Here is a 20,460-nt window from a genome sequence, read left to right on the forward strand (position 1 = left end):
ACATCTTTCTGGTAAGATAACTGCTTCAAATGGACTTTTGCAGAAAGGATGGAAGTAGCAGCTTTAACCACAGGCTCTTCACAGCTGCAGTGGCCAGAGTAAAATCTGATTCACTTGAAAGGGAGGAGCATCCACATCAGCAACAAAATGAGGGGAGATGAACTCCAAAGAGGGTTATGTCAGACCCATTGACATTCAGTATCTTTATTCTGCAGCTTTTTGGAGTTCACTGCCTCTGTGAACTGGATGGAAGATGGAAGAGCCTTACATCTTGCAAGTGTGAAAGCTCTCTGAGCCTGCGGGCACTCCAGGTGATAAAAGAAGGAGGCTGGTTTCCCAAAACTAACCGGAACCTGGAGATAGAGTGGAGAGCATGTGGTTTTTGGTAGCACTAAACCGCTCTTGTTGTTCAATATCAAGAATTCTTTCTTTGACAAGTCTGTAAGCTACATCACAACCCATCATACCTAACTCTGCAGTGTCCAGCCCTATTGACTTAAGTTTAGTTAAAAGATCAGCGATCTCCAAAGGCAGGACTGAATCCGACAATAATTGGTGCATTAGACCAGTAGAGGTAGGGCTAAATAAAATCCTAAACCAAAATTTCAATAATCTTAGCCATGCAGTAGTCTTTAACCAAATTAACCCCACCTTGAGACACAGAACTGGGTAGGGAACACACCTGGGTAAACCCATAATCTTCTGCAAGAAAGAGGCTTGAATGCGTTCTAGTGGTTGGTTAATAGCCTTATACCAAACAGGAGAGCCATAAAGAACCTGGGAAAGAATCTTCCATTGGCCTTGTTAACAGGCAGGTTTAGTGGTGTCCCCTACTCGGAGAGGAAATGCAAGTGTGGTAGGGTTTGAATCAAGACTCTGACACATACCTTTTTCTACTGCCCATTACATGATGCTACATGCATGAAATATCTAGGCCCATTGTTAGCTAGGATGCAGGGCTGGGAGGATTCAATCATGCTCCAGTTTCTCCTTTCCACATCTGAACCCGAGTCCCTGGATAAGGTCACTTCCTTTTTATCTGGGGTAATAGTCAGGCAGAACTCTGGGCAGTGTGTGAGGAAAGGACTGATGTTTATGTTTGTGATGTTGTTGTATATTTGTGTCTTCCCCCCCCCCCCTGTATTTTATGCCAATACATAAATTGAACTGAACTGAACTGAACTGCCTATGTCTTTGGCTTCTCCTGCTGTGCCAGGTGCAGAAGGCCCATCACTCGCTGCCAGAGCTGCCACTTTCCATGCAGAAGTTCCCAGGTTCAGTCCGGGGCAGCATCTCCAAGTGGAGCTGGGAAAGCCCCTCTGCCTGGAGAACTGCTGCCAGTCAGCTCAGTGGACCCTTCGTGGTCTGACTCACTAGAAGGCAACTGCAAAGATTCAGAGCAACCCCCTGCACAGGACAGGACTGGCAGCCTACACATTTCTCAGGGACTCCTGAAGGTGCGTGAGAGCGTATGACCATATAAGGAATTTTCAATTGTTTAAACGTGCCTATGTAACCGCCTATGTAACCTTTCACCCCAAGTAACCATGTAACCCTCTTAGAATTTGTCTACGTGGCACTGCTTATGCGCACGCGCGCTGCTCTCGCTTTTGTACAAGTGCCACGTTGGCATACCTATTGCGCATGCTCTATCGCAGACATTTTGTATAAATACTTGTTACAAAGTGTGCTCGTGGCCATTTTGTCTCATTCAGACGGATGGTCCTCAAGCTTGAGTAAAATCGCTCTACAACTCACTCCACGGCTGGGCGTAGTCCTTGAGTCATTAATGATCATTTGGTAACATTTCTTGGTGCCGTGACTCGGATGCGCAAGCAGCCGTTGCTGGCGGTTTGCCTGTCCCGCGGACGGTCGGTCAGAGGGGACGGGGGACGGCGGTGTTGACTCCCTAGCGGCCGCACCTTCCTCTTGTGAGGGTAGGGTTCTCGTCGCCGCCGCCCGCCGCGGTACGCTGACAGACCGCCCCATCTGGACGCTGGACTGAGGCGACGACAAAGGGAAAGACCGGTACCGGCAGGAAGAAGGTAAGACCCCGGGGCCGGGTGAGCAGGAGCAGCCCTAGCCAGGCTCTCTGTGCTGCGGCAAGGCGACTACGGCGAAGTCAGAGGCCAGCCGTGAGCAGAAAGGGTGGAGGGAAGTCCACCCCAAAGGGAAATATTCTTTGTGTTGGGTCATTGTGTTGTGTTCAGTTGTGTATTGATACTGTTTGGGATGGGGGGAGGAGGTTCCAAGACACAAACCCCACTCGATTGTATGCTGGCCAATTTTGATGTATCCCATGCAAGGGAAGATTATGGGGAGGAAATGAATCCCGCGTTCCTGAGGTACTTGTGTGAAGTGGAATGGCCGAAGCTGTCCCCTTCTTGGGACAGCACAGGAACGTGGGACCTCCTGGAAATAAGTAAGGTATATCAGGTGGTTACCACTGTGCCCCACCCGGACCAGTTTCCATACATATCCTCCTGGCTGGATTATGCGCAGAAGCCCCCAGCCTGGGCGAGGAGATGTATCCAGAAATGGCGCAGCGGCCAGAAAGCGGTGCGGCAGATGGTGGCCTCGGCCATGGCGGACCCCAAGCGAGGATCAGAGGGAAAGAAACAAAGGATGGAAAGATTAAGGGAGAAGTATAGAAAGACACAGGAAAACAAGGATAGCCATCCACAGGGAAAAATAGAGAGAAGCAAGGTTCAGCAAATTATAGAGGAAGACGAACTCCCTTTGCCGCCACCCTATAATCCTATCTATCCGAACCCAGATGAACTGCCCGTGAGTGACACAAGGCCTGAATCAGAGGAAAAAGATTCGCCCCCAGCCCTAAACACTAGGGCTCAGGCAAAGTCGAGGCAAGCGGCGGCAAGTTCCGCACCGTCTGCCCTAGATGAACCGGAAGCTAAAGTCCTGGCCCCAACTAGCCAAGGGTCACATCTAATGCCCTTGCGCACGGTGACCGAAACCATAGATGGGTCAGACGGCCAGCCCCAGACCAGGACCACCATTCAATACGTGCCCTTTTCAACCGTGGACCTCCACAACTGGAAAGTCCAATGTTCTCCCTTTGGGGAAAACCCGGCCCCATTGACTAGTTTACTGCAATCTATTTTAGTCACCCACCGACCCACTTGGGCAGACATACAGACCCTGCTCGGTTCCCTCTTCACGGGAGAGGAAAGGCAGCGCATCCTGCAAGCAATGGATGCGGGAAGAGACAAAAGACTTTTAGAAAACCCCGGGGACCCCACGGTGGCACTGAACTGGACAACCCCTAGGGAGGACCCCAGTTGGCAGCCCACCGCTCCACAGTTAGCGAACTACCGTACCCTGTTCATGGAAGGGGTCCGAGCAGCCGGAAGGAAGGTAGTGAACTACGCCAAAGTAGGGAGCGTCATCCAAGGGCCCAAGGAACCACCAGGGGAGTACCTGGAGCGGTTGAAAGCAGCCTATTCAATGCATACGGAGGCAGATCCAGATGCTCCCCAGAACCAGAGACTCTTAAACCAACAATATGTGCAGGGAGCCTGTAAAGACATTAAACGAAAGCTCCAAAAGCTCCCCGGGTATTTAGAAATGCCAACCGCAGTGATCATAGAAGTAGCGCAGAAGGTGTATGCAAATCGGGATACGGAGGAAGAAAGACAGCAGAAGCAAGTAGTACAGATGGCCGCCCTCATAAGGGGAGAAGACCCTAGTCCTAGAGGGAGAGGGCGGGGACGCGGAGGATTCCGAGGAAGAATGAGAGGAAGGGGAAGAGTAAGTCAAGGAGAAGGACGCGGATGTTTCCATTGTGGGAGGTTCGGCCATTTTAAAAGAGATTGTCCGGACCTGGGAGGGCAGCAAACAGCCGTGATGTACCAAACGGAAGAAGATTGATGGGGCCCCGGCTCCGTTGGAAGGCCCCACCAGACCCCGGAGCCAATGGTGGAGATTAAAGTGGGGCACCGAACCTTGCCTTTTTTAATTGATAGTGGGGCCACAGTCTCAGCAATTAATACCAAACTGGGGAGACCAACAGGGAAAACTCTCACAGTAATTGGAGCTACAGGGAAAGTACAAAAGCAACCGCTCCTGGATTTGGATAAATGTGAAATTGCGGGCAAAAAGTTTAAACATACCTTCGTGTGGACGGAAGACTGCCCACTGAACTTGATGGGAAGGGACCTGCTTTGTAAGATGCAGGCAAGACTCACGTTTGGGAAACAAGGGCAGTTCAAACTAGAAGTGCCAACTCAAGGAGAAGGGCAGGCTTGTGAGCTTGAACTTCCTCTGGCTCACGCGTGGGAATACAAAACGATCTGGGAACAGGGACCACCAATGATTGGGCAATTTGCACTGACCACCGCAAATTTAGAGCACCTGGTCCCGAAAGGGGTATGGGCAGAAGAAGGGGGAGTAGGCAGAGCGAAAAACTGTCCACCGGTTCTCATTGCCCTAAAGGGGGGGGGCCACGCCCATCAGTCAAAAACAATATCCTATCCCTGAGGAAAAGAAAAAGGGGCTGTGGCCAACCCTAAAGAAGTTCCTTGAAGAAGGGATACTGCGAGAATGCAGATCACCCTGGAACACGCCACTCTACCCGGTAGAGAAACGGCAACCCGGCCAGTATAGGGCAGTCCAAGATCTGCGAGAAGTGAATTCTCGAGTAGAACCCATGACCCCCCTAGTAGAAGACCCATACACCCTTCTCAGCAGACTGAGGCCTAATCAGGAATGGTACACTGTTTTGGATTTGAAAGACGCATTTTTCACAATTCCACTCCATAAAGACTCTCAATTGTTGTTTGCATTCACATGGGAGTGGGAGGGCAGAAAGACTCAACTCACGTGGGGGCGTTTGCCCCAAGGGTTCATTCATTCACCCACGATTTTTGCTGAAGCCCTTGCCCAAGATCTCCGCAGGTGGGAAAAGCCCAAAGACGTCACCCTCCTCCAATATGTGGACGACTTGCTCCTGAGCGCGCCAACATTCGAACAATGTAAGACGGCAACGGTAAGGCTATTAAATTTTCTGTTTGAAGCAGGCTACAAAGTCTCTAAAGAAAAGGCACAGATGATGCAACAACAAGTCACATATCTGGGGTTCACGTTAAAAAGTGGGGCCCGAGCACTAACACCAGACAGAGTGCAAGCCATATGCTCCACCCCTTCACCTCAGTCCAGGAGGGCCCTGCGTGCTTTCTTAGGAATGTGCACTTATTGCAGGCTGTGGATTCCAGATTTTGCCACCCATGCACAACCCCTCTACGAAGCGACAAAGGGGGGAGATAATGAGCCATTCCTATGGGGGGAAGCCCAGGAAAAAGGATACAAAGCACTAAAGGAGTCCCTCACGCATGGGAGTGCCCTAGGACTCCCTGATGTGACACAACCCTTCACACTGTATGTCCACGAAAAGGAGGGCTTTGCGAAAAGAGTGCTTACCCAGACTCTGGGCGGGAAACACCGACCCTGTGCTTACCTTTCTAAGCGGCTAGATGCCGTAGCAAGAGGATGGCCACCATGTCTAAGGGCAGCCGCAGGGAGTGTTTTATTGTTGCAGGACGCCAAAAAGCTGACGTTTGCAGGACACATTATCTTGAAGACGCCTCACACTCTGCGACCGCTGCTGGCCGAGGGAGGACTCGGGTGGATGACCAACAGCAGAATCCTGAAATACCAGATGGCACTTCTCGAAGATCCGTCCGTAGAACTGCAAGTATGTGCAACCATAAACCCAGCAACATTCCTACCGGATGAAACAGGTGAGCCTTGGCATGATTGCCATACCACCGTAGCACAGACCTGGAAGCCTAGGCCAGACCTGCGAGACGTACCCCTCAAGAACCCAGACGAAGAATGGTTTACGGATGGCACGTCACAGGTGGTTGCAGGTAACCGGCGGGCGGGTTATGCAATAGTCAGCGAGCATGCCACAATAGAAGCAAGAGCACTGCCGGTGGGGACGTCAGCTCAGCTGGCAGAGCTGAAGGCAGTCATAAGAGCCTGCCAGCTAGCAGAAGGGAAAAGGCTGAACCTATGGACTGACTCGAGGTATGTACATAGTACGGTGCACGCTAACGCACAGTTATACAAGGAGAAAGGGATGCGTGACGCTAGAGGAAGGCCCATTAAATATAAAGCCGAAATAGAACAACTGCTTGCTAACATATTATTGCCCAAACAGATCGCCTTCATGCATTGCAGAGGACATCAGAAAGGAGAAGGCAAAGTACAGAAAGGAAATCGGAGGGCCGACGCGGCAGCCAAACAAGTAGCCCAGGAGGAGCCACCCGCCCCAATTGTTCAGATGACGATGATTCCCGAGCTAGAGCCTATCCTAGAGGAATGGGAATATGAAGACAAAGACCATGCCCTGGCCAAACAACTGCAGGCAGAGTTAAAAAATGGAAAATATCTGCTGCCAGATCACAGACTGTTATTACCACACCGGAGCGTCCGAGCCTTAGTTGAACAGTATCATGAGTCTACCCATGCGGGGGGAGAAGCCATGTACGAGGCCATCAGACGCGTTTGTTATGCACCAAACCTGTCCACTCACTCAAGGGCCGCTGTCAGCCGGTGTATGGCCTGTGAGTTAGTGAACACGAGCCGAAATATGCCGGCCCGGATGGGTACAGTGGAAGTAGGAGTAGAACCACTTGAATGTTTGCAGATTGATTTTACAGAAATGAAGAGGGAAGGTCGGTACAAGTATTTGTTGGTAAGCATATGTACTCTCACGGGGTGGGTCCAGGCCAAACCCACAACCACAGAAAAGGCCAGAGAAGTAGTTAAATGGTTACTGCAAGACCATATCCCCACCTATGGATTGCCCAGGTCTCTCAATTCCGATCGGGGAACTCACTTTGTGGCTAAAGTAGTACAAGACGTGTGTAAAGCCCTAGGAGTTCACTGGAAACTGCACACCCCTTTGAGACCTACCAGTTCTGGGAAGGTGGAACGGGTTAACAGGACTTTAAAGGAATTCCTGACCAAAGTAATGTATGAGACTCAGTTAGGTTGGGTAGCCCTTCTTCCCCAGGCACTATTTAAGTTAAGAAACACTCCCTACGGGGAACATCATCTGACTCCATATGAAGCTGTATATGGTAGGCCATCTCCAATATGGAGAACCTTCAAGAGTTCCCAAGGGCAACCCAGGGATCTTGTCCAATGGGGAAAAACTATCTACAGTCTACGGAAGCATTTAGTACAGCAACTCAAGCTTCCACTAGTAGATCCAGTACACCATTTAGAACCAGGTGATTGGGTCCTGATCAAGAAATTTAAAGAACAACCACTAACCCCAAAATGGAAGGGCCCTTATCAAGTTATGTTAATCACTCCTACTGCAGTAAAATGTTTTCAAGTTAACAGGTGGATCCACTGGAGTCAAGTAAAGAAAGTCCAGCCACCAACCAGCGATCAGTGGATTGCAGAGCCCACCGGAGATCTTCGAGTCAAGTTGACCAGGAGTGGTAAGCAACCGCCCCACCGGAACGGGCGGGCCACGCTCCCACTTGAAGACCAACAGTGAGTAGCCCACTTGCGTTCCAGGAGATCGACTGTAAGTGGTCCCTCACCAACTAGGTGCAAAGACAAGTTGCAAGTAGTCATAATAAGTCAAGATGAGAATAATTCCTGCTTTTATCATAATAACAATGGCTGGGGCTATAAAAGAGAAGTCACCTAAGATAGAGATAGCAAATATATATAATTATTGGGTCGAGTTAGCAGAGGGATACGCGCACGCAACATACGCAAACAAAACTTGTTGGGTATGTGCAGTGGGACCAGTAGGAACAGAAGACCCATTGCGGTTATGGCCTATCCCATTAAACCACACTGGCCTTGGAACCGACGTACAAGGGATCCATAATCCAGCCATAAACTTCACTTTTCCCACAAAGGCGATAGCAGTATACCCAAGTCCAGGCGATGTGTGCATAAAACGAAAAGGCTCACGATCAGTTGGGACCTCCACTTGTAACATTACCCTCACCTTAAATAGTACCCATAGCTCTTGGGACAACGAGACAGCCGACATTAACAATGTCGCATGTCACAGATTTATGAAAACCATTTGGGAAAAAGAATGGAATAGGACCACAAATAACACCATAACCAATTGTGGAAGAGGTTCCATAGCATTCACCCTAGTGCGTGACCCCACTTTAAAGCAAAATATATTCTGGTGGGTCTGTGGGAGAACGGCTTATCGCAGCCTGCCCTACGATTGGGCAGGTTGCTGCTATCTGAGCCTCCTACTCCCTCCCATTTTCATAGTCCCACGGAAAAATAGCACGCAACGAGTCAGACGCGGCATAGAACTAACCAAAGGGCTTGCCATAGGAGGGGATCAAAGATGGGGAGGAGACACATGGACCCCAGAACGTATTCTCAACCATTACGGACCAGCAACATGGAATCCACACAAATTAGTTGCCGGAGCCAGGGAGCCAATCTATCAACTCAATAGAATAATACGTTTACAGGCCCTGGTTTCAATATTAACAAACAGGACTGCCGACGCCCTTGACCTTGTTGCTGATTCCCTCACAGAACAACGAAAAGCCATATTATTGTTAAAAATAGGGCTTGACTACGTCTTAGCCCGCTCAGGAGGCCTGTGCCAAACACTCAATTTAACCGGACAGGCCTGTTGCTTTAACATATCAGATCATGGAAAAGTCATAAAAGACATAGCCCAAAACATGCGGAAACTAGCCCACGTCCCAGATCAAGAATGGAAAGGATGGGACATGTCTTGGCTAACTTCGTGGTGGCCACAGCTAGGCTGGTTCAAAGGGGTCATAATCATGTGTATCATAGCTCTTGGCGGGTGCCTGTTGTTACCCTGCTTAATCCCACTTATAGTCGCTAGTTTCCGAAACATGATATTCCGCCTGGTCGACCAACAGACCACGACCAAGTTAATGTCTCTTTACCTCCCTTTAGGCCAAGAAGACAAATAGCGAAATGTATCAATTGAAAATTAAGGGGGGAATGAGAGCGTATGACCATATAAGGAATTTTCAATTGTTTAAACGTGCCTATGTAACCGCCTATGTAACCTTTCACCCCAAGTAACCATGTAACCCTCTTAGAATTTGTCTACGTGGCACTGCTTATGCGCACGTGCGCTGCTCTCGCTTTTGTACAAGTGCCACGTTGGCATACCTATTGCGCATGCTCTATCGCAGACATTTTGTATAAATACTTGTTACAAAGTGTGCTCGTGGCCATTTTGTCTCATTCAGACGGATGGTCCTCAAGCTTGAGTAAAATCGCTCTACAACTCACTCCACGGCTGGGCGTAGTCCTTGAGTCATTAATGATCATTTGGTAACATGCGTAAGGCCAACGCACTCTCCTGCATATCAGGTAAGGGGGCGGGGTGGGGGGGCTTCTGGTCATCCTCTCTTGTACACAAGGCCAAACATAGATGAAGATGCGATGCCTCCTTTTTATATTTGCTTCTTAAAATGTATCCCAGCTGGCTGGTGGTGCTCTGGGCAGCTTCTGCCCTGGGTGGACAGAGCCTCCGTTGCTGCCTCGCTCACCAGAAGTTCCTGAATTGTATCCATCGCGGAACGAAATGCGGATGGCACCTGAGTGTTCTGCGTAGAAAAGCATGCCACCTGCACCTGGAGGGCAAGAGGCTCTACTGTCTGTGACCCCAGGTGCAAAAAGGTGAATAGTGATGGAAAGATTTTGAAATTCTTGTCACTAACGCAATGCCAAACAGTCACAGACCCTTTAAAATCTCTTTGGTGGTTTTATTCACATAGTTACAAGTCAAATCAGTTAAGTTTGGATACAGATGTTCACTCCTTCCTTCTCATCTTGTTTCTCTGAGAACTACACTCAGAAAATCATATTAATAACCCAAGACAAACAAGACAAACCATGTGACACTGTATGTCACTTCCATCTCCTTATTAGGCATATATTGACACTGTTTAGTGCATGGCTCCAGCTCTAACTAGGAGGTCATTTTGCTCTGAAATCAAATGTTCTTGGCCCACAACTCTGGTTACACAAGCTCTTGGAATTCCACATGTTCTGTCAATAATGATCTCTTTAGGTCACTTTGATATGATCTCTTATCTTTTTACGGGAAACGCCAGTCCTTTCTTGGCTCCTATTTCAGTTATTTTTCTCAACAAGAGAAAATAAGTTAACCCTCTAAAATCTCTATCAATAGACTAACAGTGCCATGATGTGGCGCTTGGTGTGCTTTGCCCCTGCTGTTTTTTTTTCAGAGGGGAGTATCTGCAGGACACCAGGGAGGCCTCCAGGATTGTGGCACAGCTGTGACTGGACAGCCACCACCTGGGCCATTTCTGTCCAGGTCTTGTTCATGGGGCAAATACGTCTCTGAAGGGGCCTTCACCATCAACTGGGATGTGCTTCAGACAAGGGGAGTCCAGGGAGGAAGATTTGTGATGCGCAGCATTAGGAACATAGCAAGCAGCTGGTGTCTCCAGCCCGGTGTTTCTCAAGCTGTGGGTCGGGACCCACTGGGTGGGTTGTGACCCCATGTCAGGTGGGTCCCCATGCATGTCAGTGTTTTCTTCTTCATGCTGTAGACTGGATGGATAAGCGGCTTTGGTTGGTCTCGGCTTCTGGGCCTGGGCAAAGGCCCGCAAGGGCGCTGCTGCTCGCCTCCCCCATCACGTCCTTGCTGTGCAAAAGACTCCTGACGCCTGTGGTCTGGTCCACTCCTTCCCCCCTTGGAGAGGAGTGGGGGCCAATGTGACCGTTGCAAGGCTACCAGGCCCCAGTCGCCTGTGGTCTGACCTGTCCCCCCATCCCTAAGGGACGGGCGAAGGTAGCTCTGACCTCGCGAGGCCACTGGGGCCCCGCCCCTCCACGTCTGGAGGTGGGGCTACCCCCAAGACTTGAGCACGCTTCCTGGGCGCTTGGCCTCCCCCGGGCTCTGCTCTCCGCAGGGCGCTACCACTTGAGCTGGCATCGGCGGGCCAATGAGGGCTGCGCGCGCTGCCTCTTCAGCCAGCGGGTGGGTGGGGCCGGGCTCTGGAGTGCTCCAGCTCCCCTGGCCAGCCCTGGAACGGCTGCGGAAGGGAGGGGCGGCCTGCAGCCTCCCACTGCTCTGGCGCCTGGTGGGGAGCAGAGCCCACCCCCGCCCATTGGAACAGCTGGCGCCGTGTGTGGCTGTGGCCCCATTCATCAAAGCCCAGAAGGCCTTGCACAAAGCGTCTGGGGGTTGTAGTTCTCGGGACTGAATGTACGTGGCTTAGCGAGGCACCAGCAGGTGCAGGATGCCACATGTCCTCGCACAGCCCTTGGCTGCCCGGCTTGTTCTGGCCTCCCCCCGTCAGGGGCACGCTCAAGCTGTGGGCAGGACCATCTCCTCCTCATGCCCAGGCACTGCTGCTGAAACGGGGGAGGGACAGTCACCCAAGCCGCATGCGGAGAAGTGGTGTGGGTGGACTGACCCTCCGTGCAGCTCAGCAGGCCTGGTGGGAGCACAGGGACCAGTTCAGGCAGACCAGTGGCATAGCCAGAGGGGGTGCAAGTGCTCAGTTTGCAGGAGCCTCACTGCAGTGAGACAGGGGTCAAGGGGGGAATTTGTACCTGGGCCTAGGAGCCAAAGGAGGGGCCGAGAAAGTTCCTGGCACCTGACACTTTCCAGTCTCGCCCAGACTCGCTGCCCATGCGGCATGCTGGGGGCACCACCGTGGGCACACGGCTGTGACTCTGCCACAAGCCACGCATGCCAGGCCCAGGAACATGCACATTCCTCAACAGTGTCGCATCTGGGAGGAAACTGACCTGCTAGTGGAGCCACTTACCTCAAAGGACTGTAGAGGACAGCAATTTCCAGCCTTTTTCATCTCATGGCACACTGACAAGGCATTAGAACTGTCAAGGCACACCATCAGGGTTTTGGCAATTGACAGTGCACACCATGCTGCTAGTGGGGGGCTCACATCCCCCATTGGCCCTACTAATAAATGACCTTCCCCCAAATTCCTGTGGCACACCTGTGGACCACTCGTGGCACACCAGTATGCCACGGCACAGTGGTTGAAAATGGCTAGTATAGGAGCTCAGCAACACAGCTGCTGCAGAAGTCCACTCTGGTGTACACAGGACACTCTCCATTCCATTGTGAGCATCAATACAATACCACTAATCTCCTGCAACGATTTTCTATATTTGAAAGACTTCAGAGAGGCGTGTGCTTGGTCTTCTGTATTGCTGTATCTAACTGCCAGCGCCAGGCAGGCAGGCAGGCAGGCAGGCAAACCTGAGCTCTGCATTGGGAAGACTGGAGACCTGGGCTAGTGGCATGTTCACAGACCACACACTTACTTCAGCATAAGATCTGGAGGATTAGAACCACCTCACCAGATGCACAAAGTGTTGTCCTCAGTTGGAAAGTACACACACACATAGATAGCATTTGAATTAAAACTACTAATGAAAGTGGATTAATAAAAATATATATGGTCTACAGGAATATTTCATTTCTGATTGATAATCTGTACAAACCAAATCTCTGCATGTTTACTCAGAAGTCAGTTCCACTGGGTTCAACAAGTCTTACTCCCAAGTAAGGGCCCAATCCTATCCAACTTTCCAGCACCAGTGCTGCTGCCATGTAGCCCCAAGGTAAGAAAACAAATGTTCCCATATGTTGAAGAGGCCTCTACGACTGCCTCCCTACCACAGGATGGAGTGCATGTCACTAGCCTCTTCGGTTTTTTTGCTGCAGCAGGTTAACACAGGTACCCTTCTGGGATTTGTCCCTGCCTTTTGGGACAGGCTTAATTCTCAGCCGTCTTGATAGCTTTTTTAAAAAATGGGGCCACTGTTGCAAACAAAATAAAAGAGTCCATCTACTGAGACTTTGAAGAAAGCAAACCCTTGTACCTTTTGCACTATTCATCTCCCAAGGTGGGAAGAGGAGAAGCGTGATGATGGTGTAAAATGACAGCAGCTGGAACATAAAGGACCATACTTTGCACCTCCCTATGAACCACTTCCAGATGATGTCTGCTTCTATTATGATGGTGGGTGATTTTTGAAAAAGAGGGGTCCGCAGCTTGTGTTAGTGTTAACGAAGCTGGCACCTCTTCACAAGCAACTGCTGGGTCTGGAAATGCATGCAAGTGCTAAATGGCAGGTGGCTGACAACCTAGTTTCATCCACACGAGCTCCCTCAGAGGCGTAGCTAGGTCATTTGACACCCGGGGCCCATAAATTTTTGTCACCCCATACAACATAAGTAATTATTAATTAATTAATTAATTAATTAATTAATAATTAATTAATTAATTAATCAATCAATTAATTCACATTTTTATACCACCCTTCCTCTCAGCAGCTCAAGGTGGTGTACATGGTTCCTCCCTTATTTTGTCCTCATAACAATCCTGTGAGGTAGGTGAGAGAGAGATAGTAATAGTTATGACATGGAATGAATAATAATAAAGACCAGAAAAATAAATGCAGTGAATATTTCCCCACAAGCAATGGATGAAATTCTGCATCAAATGGTATATAACATGATGGTATTATTCCTAAAAGCCACAATTGCCAGAGTTTTGGTCACAAAGATGTCACCCCCCCATGTCTCATTGGCCTGTTTTGAGTTAAGGCAGTGGTTCTCACACTTTTAACACTGGGACCCACGTTTTAGAATGACAATCTGTCCAGGACCCACCAGAAGTGATGTCATGGCTGGAAGTGACATCAAGCAAAATAAAATAATTATAAAGAATTAAATTAAAGAAAAACAGATAATTAAATAAGGGGAAGCCAGCCCTGTTCCACCAAGTGAATTTTCTCTGTGGCCTGCCAGCAAGAACACCCCCCCCCCCAACAAAAATATCAGTGAGATTTTCAGCCCTCCCCAGTGCCCAGTTCAGTGTAAATTCTTATATTTCAAGCATAGCACTATCAGGACCCACCTGGCTTTACAGGTCTAAAAACAAATGCAATGGAACTTACCAGTTGAAGCCTCTGTTTTATTCTTTGGGGGTTGCTGCCTTCTGGAGCATTTGTTGAGCTCCACTTTCATCAGATTGGGACCATGCAGCTAGCCTTGCATTCCCCTTTGCCTGACTCAACCAGGAACCAAGGCACGTTTGCTTACTCACGAGTAAACACGACCTTGTGGCTTACTTTCTCTTTCCATAGGGCTCAATACATTCGTCTGCTTGGAGGGAGGGACTTCCTTTTTGGGTGTTTTTTTTGGGCTGCTTTCATTGGACAGGAACCATTCTGGTGTCATTGGATTCCTCTCAGCCTGCCCTTTCTGAAGAACTATGGCAGTTTGCCTACTCATGAGGAAATGCGCGATATGGCTCGGTTTCATTTTCCATAAGGTTCCATGCATTTTTTTGTTTCTGGTTTTTCGGCCATAACGTTTGATGGAAAGGAGATATTTCAATCCAGTCTTTTGCACTGCATTGCATTGGAAATTCCGCATCCGACGGTATATGGCATGATGGGGTTGCTCCTAACCTTCGCGACATTAGCGATGTTGGGGCATTTGTGGTGTGTCACCCCCCCCAAGGTGGTACCCGGGATGGATCACTCCCCTGCCAGCTACGCCACTGCACCATATCCATGCTCCCCCAAACTGTAAGTTATACTGCTATAACTCCCTCATTTCTTATTTTAGCATTTTCAGGAAAGTTTACTTAGAAAAATGAATGGATTTTGATGCAAATTGGGGGGGGGGGGGTTGCCCATCTGTGGTTACTGTGCACCACAGAAAAATGGATGTTAACTACTTGCTACTCCTGGTATTTAAGTTCCAATTTCATAGAAGCAGGAGATTTGGATAAAGTCTGTATAAGCATCCTAAGTATGATTTCATAAGCCTTTGAAATGTAACCCCTATCATCACTAAGGTATTCCATTAGTTGGCCTTTCTCCCCAGTCATTTAGTAATATGTACTGTTGGCACATACGCTATAGAGTTAAAAAGCTTGTTCTCTATTTTTTTATATTCTAATGGCTGTTCTCAGTCCCCCTCCCCCTTAGTGGCACAGAATTTGCTTTGTGCTGGCACTGCAAATGGCCGTGGCTTAAATGAGGTGAACAGAGTGGGGCTTCCTGGACATCTGCTGAAGATTTGGCATGTTGCCTTGGCATTTTTCTTCCTTCTGCCACTGAAAACCTGAGCATGCCCGTGTAATATAAACAAAAGTTTGGCTATGAAATTAGAAGTTGACGGAAAGGATCTGCCATCATGATTCAAACCGGCCTTGGAGTCACATCAAACTGGTTAACATCAAACAGGCCTTGGAGGGTGATGGTTCTGGCTGAAGGGGATGCAGGGAGGAATATTATTGGCCAAATGGGATATAGGGTTCTTATCGGCCACCTTACAAATCTTGTGCTTGCCTTGTTTACTTATGATATAATTTGCTACTAACTAAAAAAAGAAAAAAAAGGGTGCCAGATGAACAATCTGTGGAGGCATATTGTTAAATAGTGTTATCTGCGCTGCTATAGTTACAAGCCTTTTTAACATATTCATGGTTTAACTTCAAAAATGTTGAGGACAGAGTGAATGTTTTAGCAGAAAATACTTTGTTTGGGCCAAAAACATTTTTTTAAATAAAGATGATAAAGTCACAGTATTTGAATACACACACACACACACACACGCGCCAGTGCACCAGAGACAACATACTACCAAGGAACCCCAACTGGGTAGCACATGAAACTGTTATTTACCAAGCTAGACCATTGACCTATCTAGACTAGTATTGTCTGCTCTGAGTTCTAGTTCTCCAAGGCCTTGGAGCTTCGGCATGCAAAGCCATTGAGCTATGGCTTCTTCTGGTAGGGGCAACAAGGAATAATGGCCAAGGGAGAAGTCAAAGGAGAAAAAAAAAATGATTTAGGTCTATTTAGTTTTACTCTAAACTAAGCTATGTGTCTCATTGCCCCTTATTGAATTGTAAGCTGAAGTATAAATTGACACCATTCAGAGATGGCCAATAAAAAGTAGGAGAAAAATAAAATCTGCTTCAAACCTAACAAAGGAAGTTTATCCTGTTTAAAATGAAAGAGTGGCACAGATTATAGGGCAGAGAGGTAAGTTGTTCACTGTTACTTAAGAAACAGATGCAATCTAATGAAAATTAGAGTAACAAGTTTTTCTGTATTATACACACAGTCTCTAAGGGTGCAGTCCTAACCAACTTTTCAGCACTGGCATAGCTGTGCCAGTGGGGCATGTGCTGCATCCTGCAGTTGGGGGGCAGTCACGGAGGCCTCCTCAAGGTAAGGCAATGTTTGTTCCCTTACCTTGGAATTGCATTACCCTTACCTCGGTGCTGGAAAATTGGTTAGGATTGCACCCTAAAATCCATAACTCAGATATTGTCAGTGGCGTAGTTAAGGAGATGCAGGGGCAGTCACACCGGGCAACAAGCTTTAGGGGGGGGGGCAACAAGCTGAGTTTGACACCAGTGGCCAAAATTGTCAAAAAATTTGGTATGTACGAATAATGTCATCATGTTATATATCATTGGAAGGGTGATTTAAAGCAGAATGCAAAGAAACAAATCCCATTTGAATATCTGCATTCTATCAAAAGGTATGGCCAATTAACCAGAAAACAAAAACGCAACTGCCTTATGGAACAAAAAGTGGATTTCTTTAACTCAAAACTGACCCATGAGACTGATTGTTCTGAGAGCCAATGAGATGTTGTTATGATACAGCATGGAACCACTAAGGTGTTAATATGAGTCAGCTCTCATTTCCATGTATCATAACACAGCTACTCCTGCTAACTGGTAAAGAGGCACTTTTTCGAATAGTGCTTCTCTTATATTTAGCAGGGGGAGAATAACCATCCCTCTTTACCCCAACACAGTGTCTCTAACCAATAAGGTGCACACTTTTTATTTATTTACTTAATTAAATTTGATTTTGTCATGAAGGGGGGCTACAAAATCTTCTTTGATCCCAGGTAGCATATAGATGTTTTAGCTATGCCACTGGCTGAGGAGAGATGACAGATCAAGTGTGTGGTGAACTGCTGGGGAGAGGAGGCAGGTTTCTCCCCAATTTGCACTTTTTAAAAAGCCCGAGTGTGACGTCACTTCCGGTTGTGACATAACTTCAGGGGCATCATTTTGAGCTCTGCTCCGGGCTACGTGTTCATTAATTATGCCACTGGATATTGTACAAGGCAATACTGCTAAAAGGTGTCCTTCAGTAGCTATTAAGGTGGTCCAAGAACACAGTCCCATTTTTATAGTTCTCATTTACTGCTGGGGAGTTGAAATAAGAGGCAAGTTATTCTGTAATGGATGCGTTTCTTATGCTCTTAGGAGTGGTACCTGATACTGGTCACAGCTGGAGACAAAATGGTATGATAGATGAACAACTGTTCTGCCCCAGCACAACAAATAGGCTTAACCAAGTCTTAAGTACACTTAAAGAATAACAGCGCAATGCTATCCTTGGCTGGCCTGCAACACCACCAATGCAGCCTCCATGCATAAAACAAACTGGCTGGGGACCAGGCTGGTGGGGAGAGGTAAGTAAAGAAATGTCTTACCTCCTCTTCTGCTCCCTGGTCCCCAAAGGGCCTGCTTAAATCTATGCCAGGTGATGGCAGCCCACACATTGCAATGTCAGGAGTGGGGTGAGGGCTCTGAGTCTTGCAAATGCTGCTTCCACCAAGATCAGCCTTTAACATGCCCCTAGCCCAGCTCGATCCCTGCTTGAATTCCCCCCACTTTACCTGCTCCAGTGGCCAGTCTGTGGGGCTTTGGGCTGTCAGCAGTGAGCCACCCTCTGTTGGAGCAGCACAGGTGATGACAGTCCACACATAACGGTGGCAGATCATGAGTTCTGTATTGTACCGCAAAGATAGGATTCTGCGATATATTCACCATGAATTTATAATCCTAATTATAATCCAAAATTATAATCCAAATTCTAAATGTCAGTATACAATATTTTGCCCTTATGGTACAATGAACAGGTTGAATTTCATTATTCACAAGGGTTCCATTCCTAGAACTCATGTGGATGGCAAAAAAAAAGGCACTAAAGCAAATCAATTTAAAAAACAGTGTCCCTTTGCTAGGTGATTTAAAAACAGCCTTGCTGACCTTTGTGATGTTAAAACAGAGTCATTAGGCAGACAATCCATCAATGAGTGAGCCAGTGACCCCTCCCTTCACCCAGAACAAAGTGATCTTTCAGGTGGTGAAGGGAGGGGTCGCTTTGCCTTGGAGAGAGAATCAGCAGGCTGCCTTATTAACAAGGCTATTGTTAAATGACTGTTTTCCTTTAATTTAAAGGGCCCTTCTCATCAAGTTGAGACAGAATAATGTCTGGATAATTAGGTTATACCTGCAATCCCTTGCATGACTCTCTCTGCAATAGTAAGAAAAGCAGTTTTTTGGACTGTGATTTTAAAGGGATGCATTTTTTTCCCTTCTCCAGGGATCAGCACATTCATTTGCAGTCACCGCTGAGTCAAATCCATGTATAAAAAAATCTGTGTATAACAAGGTTGTACCTGTAAATGATATGTTAGAGGTATCTTTGCCGTGGTGTTTATATTCATCCCACTACTGTCTCTTTCATTAGGTTTGCAGGTTTTTCTAGTTTTCCAAAAACCTGCAAAATCTGTTTGACCAGAGTATACTGTTTGACTGTTGACTGTGGTATAACAGAAACAAGTGTGTACACCAAGGGAAATTATGCCTCTATCACAACTCTGTTCATCCGTCTTAAAAACTGTTCACTGCTTTCTACAGGTTTATGGTCATACTTGTTCCAAACAAGGTTTCCTTTGTTGACTTCAAAGTTTTGATGTTTCTGTATGAAAAGAATTCCAGTGAAACTGCCTGAGGGCCATATCCTATCCAACTTTTCAGCACTGATGTAGCTATGTCAATGGGTTGGTCCATTCTGCTGTGGGGGGACAGTCATGGAGACCTTTTCAAGGTGCGGGAATGATTGATTGCTTACCTCAGGGCTGCACCGGCACTGGAAAGTTGGATAGGATTGGGCCTTGCATCTTTCTTTAGAAGATGATCTAATAAACTCATAAGACTCTTTGTGGGGTGTCAGGCCTTTGGCATCCCAGGCCCTGAATTGTTGTAAGCCAGGTTGTGGCAGGAGGGGCCTTGATGTCCAGGCCTGGTATGAAATGTAAACGAAGGAACAGCTGCACTGTATATGTGTGTGATTAGCAATCAACTGCGTTAGGTGGGAGCCTAACAGTTTACAACTACAAACATTATTGCATGAGAGAAGGAGGCACTCTGGAAATTCTGAATAGCATTAAAGATGAGGTTTCTAATAGTCTGCATGTGCGATGAGCTCCCCACAATGAGCCAAAGCCTGTACAAATCATGTCCCTGATCTCATAAAAAGTATCATCTAAAATTCTAAATGAAGGGGAAAATCTCATCTGACATGTAAGATTAATTAGACTTTACTTGACAAAGTATCATGGAGATTTGATTGTTCCCAAATGTCACCATGCATCACAACTTTGCAGCCATTCTTCTGACACCTGAACTTTCCAGAAGCCTTTTAGAGAGAGAGAGAGAGAGAGAGAGAGAGAGAGAGATGTGAAGAGCACATGTTAGGGTCTTTTGGGAACATCTTTGAATTCAGTTTCAGATTTCAGTTTTTGTTTTTAGCTTCTTATTCCAGTCTTTTTAGTCTCTAGTTTTATTTGATGTTTAGTTTCAATTTTAATCCTTAATTATTTTGGTTTTTAGTTTTTAGAGTTTTTTGCTTGGTTTTAGTTTTAGCTTTTTAGGTTGAGTTTTAGTTGTTATTTTTAGTTTTTTTTAAACTTAGTGTGGTATAGTTAGCCCTCCCCCCTTTTAGGATTGGTTTAGGCTCATTAGGTAAAAAAGCTAGACCACGGCACCCAGCCCAAAAAACTGTTAAGTTCAATATGGATTCCAGCTGTGAAAGCCTTAGCATGTTTATCTTGCATGTGTGACTTCAAGTAGGCTAGTCTCATGAAACATCCTATCAGGTATGGGTTTAGAACAGGGGTGTCCAGACTTTTTGGCAGGAGGGCCACATCATCTCTCTGACACTGTGTCAGGGGCTGGGGGAAAAAAGAATTAATTTACATTTGAAATTTGAATAAATTTGAATAAATTTACATAAATGAATATATTAGAGATGAAACTTATATGAATGAATGAAGGTCTTGCAATAGTTCAAGGCCTATAAAAGGCCTTGCACAAAGCAAGGCTGGTCTTTCCGTCACTGCCGCTGCTGCATCACAGACGTGAAATAGCAGGCAGTGGAGGGAGCCCTCATCCCACAGCTCACGTGAGAGGTTGAACAGTTGGCCTCACGCTGAGAGCAGTTGCATTGGGCCAGCATGTGTGCCAGCAAGTCTCCAGAGGGCCAGAGGCTCATTGGAAACTGGGGGCTCCCCACGGGCCGGATTGGGAGTCCCTGAGGGCTGTAAGT

This window comes from Tiliqua scincoides, chromosome 1 (assembly GCF_035046505.1).
Source record: "Tiliqua scincoides isolate rTilSci1 chromosome 1, rTilSci1.hap2, whole genome shotgun sequence".
NCBI classification, from domain to species: Eukaryota; Metazoa; Chordata; class Lepidosauria; order Squamata; family Scincidae; genus Tiliqua; species Tiliqua scincoides.